The sequence below is a fragment of the Otolemur garnettii genome, unplaced genomic scaffold (assembly GCF_000181295.1).
Source record: "Otolemur garnettii isolate 467f Iridium unplaced genomic scaffold, OtoGar3 scaffold00020, whole genome shotgun sequence".
NCBI lineage: Eukaryota > Metazoa > Chordata > Mammalia > Primates > Galagidae > Otolemur > Otolemur garnettii.
Genome location: NW_003852415.1, coordinates 10,748,602 through 10,753,510, shown reverse-complemented (window position 1 = coordinate 10,753,510; position 4,909 = coordinate 10,748,602). Strand labels below are relative to the sequence as shown.

General features: G+C 32.5%; 1 non-coding gene across 1 annotated transcript; it reads right to left on the bottom strand.

Moving 5' to 3' along the window:
- Positions 1-335: 335 nt before the first annotated feature.
- LOC111724257 lies at positions 336-442 on the bottom strand. The gene has a single exon (XR_002772586.1). It is a non-coding gene; the product is annotated as a U6 spliceosomal RNA (small nuclear RNA).
- Between the last annotated feature and the right edge of the window lie 4,467 nt (positions 443-4,909).

Below are 4,909 nucleotides of genomic sequence, written 5' to 3'. Positions count from 1 at the left end.
TATACTGATGAGGTTGATCCTCACCAGTATAAACTCCTCAGCCTCATTGGAGTTTTGATGTTTAGAACTCATTTGAGTATTTCTTGTATAGCCAATCTATTGTTGACAAATTGCCTTAGTATTTTTTTCTGGGAGGGGTCTGGAAAATAATTTATTTCTACTTCATTTATGAAACTTAGTTTTGAAGAATACAAAATTCTTAGCTGAGAACTATTCTATTTACAAAGAACCCCAATCCTTTCTGGCTTGTAAAATTTTCTACTGAGAAGTCTCCTATTAGTCTGGTAAGTTTTTTTTTATAAGTTATTTGATGTTTTTGTCTCATGGACATTAGAAAAAATATTAAAAGTTTCATGAATTTTTGTGTTATCCTTATTTAAGAGCCATGCTTATCTTCTCTGTATAATTCCAATCTTAGGAGATATGGTGCCTAAGTGAGCATTAAACCTCTTTTTCTTAACTCATGCTGATTTAGTATTGAAAAAAATTCCCCATTTGCTCTCCATAACATTATTTATTAATATTAAAATTTTGGTGTGCAAACTTTCCTGCCAACAGTATAATGCTGACTTTTTTCTAGTCTACATAAAAGGTAGGCTTTTACTTTATTATCTTAAGAATGCACCAAACCATTTTAAACACATGCCACCTTTCTATGATAAACTAGTTCTCCACTTTTTAAATCAAATTGCTTCATTTGGGTTCATTAATGCTTTTATACTATTAGTCAATCTTTGCAAATGGTTTACATTTGGAGACTATATTATTTATAGTCATTAATAAAAAATTGATTTAATTTCTGTAGGATATATTTTATTTATAAATATTGAACATATTAGTACCAACACAAAACTCAAATTTATTGGATAGTGCTTTGATGTGAATGTGATTTTCCCTTTTGACACTTGTGTTGAAATTTGATTTCCAAGTAGTGGGAAGTGGAGCCTAATAGATGACATTTGAGTCATGAGGGCAGATATCTTATAAATAAATTAATGCTATTTCTTGCAAGTAAGTCCTCATTCTCCCTTGGGACTAAATTGGTTATCACATGAGTGGGTTGTTACAAAGTAAGTTTCCTCCTGTTTTTTCTTTCTATTGGCACACAACCGACTCACCTTTGTGATTATTTGCTGTTTTCATGCAACGCATGGCCCTTACTCAAAGTCCTTGATGCAACACAAGGCCCTTACTTAAAGCAAATTCTGTTGTTATGTTCTTGGATTTTTCAGCCACCTGAATCATGAAATGTGATTCTTGTGGATTATGCAGACTCATGGATTCTGTTTAGCAATACTAAATTAATTAATACACATAAATTGGTGTATCATTTCTTTTTAAAATAGTAGAATAATTGTAGTCAGGGCTCATTACAAACTAATTGTTAAATTGTAGATCCACTTTATATTTCCTTACTTTTCATCATAACATGATAACTTTTTATTCTTCACTAAAGTTTATCTTTATTGCTCTTCACAACTGGATTACAGAGATTACCTCAGAGATTATAGGATTGCTTTTCACAACTGGATTACAGAGATTACCTCAGAGATTGTAGGATTGCTTTCAAATTACTGCAATAAAGTGAATATCACAATGACATGGATTATGCACATATTTTTGGTTTCTTAGAGCATATCAAATTTCTGTTTATTCTCTATTATAATCTATTAAGTGTATTATGACATTATTTTTTAAAAATGTGCATACCTTAAATAAAGAATTTATTGTTACAAATGCTAATGAATGAGCATATACTATTGGGCAAATAATATGCTAACAGACTTGCTCAATATAGGGTTGCCACCAAACTTTAATTTGTAAAAATCACAATATCTATGAAGCACAATAGAGGCAACCACAGTAAAACAAGGTATGCCAGTGCTTCTGTGTGTTACGTCTCAATCATTCACTTCGTGTATCTTTATCCGAGATTACTCTACAATATCACAGACAGTTGTGAGCACCACTCAGTACTAGTGGCTTGGAAATACTGAAAAACTAACTGATCCAGTAAATCATAGATAAAGATCATGAATACACTAAACCAAGTATCCCTCAAATAAGAAATAAAGAAAACCAGTGACTTCTATACTGGGAAATAAAAGCAGGAAAACCATAATAACTATTTTCTCACATGAGAAGAACTACTATTTTTAAAGGGGGAAAAAGTTTAGGTTTATTTTATGCTGGTACAGAGTATGGAGATAAAAATAATGGAAAATAAGGAATCCTCACAACTGGTAACTAAAAGCAGAATAAAATACATTGCTTGAAAGAAACAGTAAATTCAATTGGAATTGGAATCACAATTTATTGGTGATGTTATACAAATTGTTTATGAAAATTTTTAGCAGGCACTTTCAAAGTAACATTCAAAATGTCTAAGACACAATTACTTTTGAAGTGCTGCTTTAAGTATATCATTTTTCTTTGTATAAGACCTTCAATTTGAGAATGTAATTGTTAATATAGCAGGCATCTGAACGACTTAAAATCTCTAAATTATAATCTCCTAGTAGTATCCACACCAGGTAATTTTGAACCGGATAATTTTGAACCTTTAATATAAATGACATCTTGTATATATATTCCATTACTTCTGAACAACTCTGTATGTGGAAATCAGTATGTATGTGTGTATGTGTTCCTAAAAATACCATCATACAATTTCTGTGACCAGTAGTAGTTTGGAGAGTTAAAGGCATTTTTCATCACTTAAAATTGAATATTAACATCTCTACTGTTAAAACTTTTGAACTTGTCACTCTGAATTTTTTTTTTTTATTGTTTGGAATTCATTGAGGGTACAAAGAACCAGGTTACATTGATTGCATTTGTTAGGCAAAGTCCCTTTTATAACTGTGTCCTGTCCCCAAGAGGTGTGTGACACCCCATCACCCATTATCCCCTCCCTCCTTCAGTTTTCCTGGACCCATTTCCCCTCCCCCCTCACCGTGTACTAGGTCATTAATTGTCCTCATATCAAACTTGAGTACACAGGATTGTTGCTTCTCCATTCTTGTGATGCTTTGCTAAGAATGATGTGTTCCCCTTCCATCCTTAATACAAAGGATGTAAAGTCTCCATCTTTTTAAATGGCTGAATAGTATTACATGGTGTACATGTATCACAGCTTATTAATCCATTCCTGGGTTGGTGGGCATTTAGGCTGGTTCCACATTTTGACGATTGTAAATTGAGCTGCTATAAACAGTCTAGTGCAGGTGTCCTTATGGTAAAAGAATTTTTTTTTTTTTTTCTGGGTAGATGGCCAGTAATGGGATTGCTGGATCAAATGGGAAGTCTAGTTTGAGTTCTTTGAGGAGTCTCCATACTTCCTTCCAAAAAGGCTGTATTAGTTTGCAGTAGGGTAAAAGTGTTCCTTTTTCTCCACATCCATGCCAGCATCTGCAGTTTTGAGATTTTGTGATGTGGGACATTCTTGCTGGGGTTAGGTGATAGCTCAGGGTGGTTTTGATTTGCATTTCTTTGATAATCAGTGATGATGAGTATTTTTTCATATGCTTGTTAGCCATTTGTCTATCTTCTCTAGGGAAGGTTCTATTCATTTCAATTGCCTATTGATGTAAGGGATTGTTGGCTCTTTTTAGGTTGATTAATTTGAGTTCTTTGTAGACCCTAGTTATCAAGCTTTTATCCAATTCATAATATTCAAATATCCTCTCCCATTGTGTAGTTTGTCTATTTGCATTGGTTGTTGTCTCCTTAGCTGTAAAAAAGTTTTTCAGTTTAATTAAGGCCCATTTGTTTATTTTTTATGTTTATTTTACTTTATTATTTTTATTAAATCATAGCTGTGTACATTAATGCAATTATGGGGTACAATGCACTGGTTTTATATATCATTTGAAATATTTTCATCAAAGTGGTTAACATAGCCTTCACTGCATTTTCTTATTTATTGTGTTAAGACATTTATATTCTACACTTACTAAATTTAACATGTACCCTTATAAAACACACTGTAGTTGTGTTCCCACCAATTACCCTCTCTGGGTAATTACCCATCCATCCTCCCCCTCTCTTCCCCTCCCTCATTTGTTTATTTTTGTTGTTGTCGAAATGGCCTCGAAGGTCTTCTCCATAAAGTCCTTCCCCAGGCTGGTATCTTCAAGTGTTTTCCCCACACTTTCTTTGAGGATTTTTATTGTTTCATGCCTTACATTTAGATCTTTTATCTATCTTAAATCAATTTTTGTGAATGGAGAAAGGTGCATGTCCAGTTTCGGTTTTTTACATGTGGATATCTAGTTCTCCCAGAACCATTTATTCCCCAGTGTATGTTCTTGTTTAGTTTATCAAAGATTAGCTGGCTATAAGATGTTAGTTTCATCTCATGATTTTGTATTCAGTTCCAGATGTCTATGTGTCACTGTGACTTTTTAATGGCCAACTTACTTTTCAATATCAAGCCTTCTGTCCCCACCACCTCCCCCCTTTTTTTCTTCATTCATAGGGATTTTATTGAAGTCTGTTTCCTCACTACATTATATATATCTTTCTGCTCACTACTTAAAACTTGGGTAACTACACACTTAAATTTCATTAATATATAGTACTAAATATGGGCCATGTAGTATAGGTCTCCCATTTTCCCAACAGTTTTTCATATTTCACTCTTTCAATCTCTTCCCTTCTCAACATTCTATGTAATTGAAAGGGAATTACATAATTATTTAATGTGACATTATATAAATCAGTGGTGGAGAATCTTTTTTCATGTTGTATGGCCACATTAATTTAGTTAAAATCAAATAAGGCCACATTCAAGGAATTTCAATTAGATATGCTTAAAAATGTACATTATTATGTAAAAATATAAGTACTATGTTCTTAAAATTTTCAAAAAATTGAAACTATTTTTTTAATTTTAAAGTTAACTAAC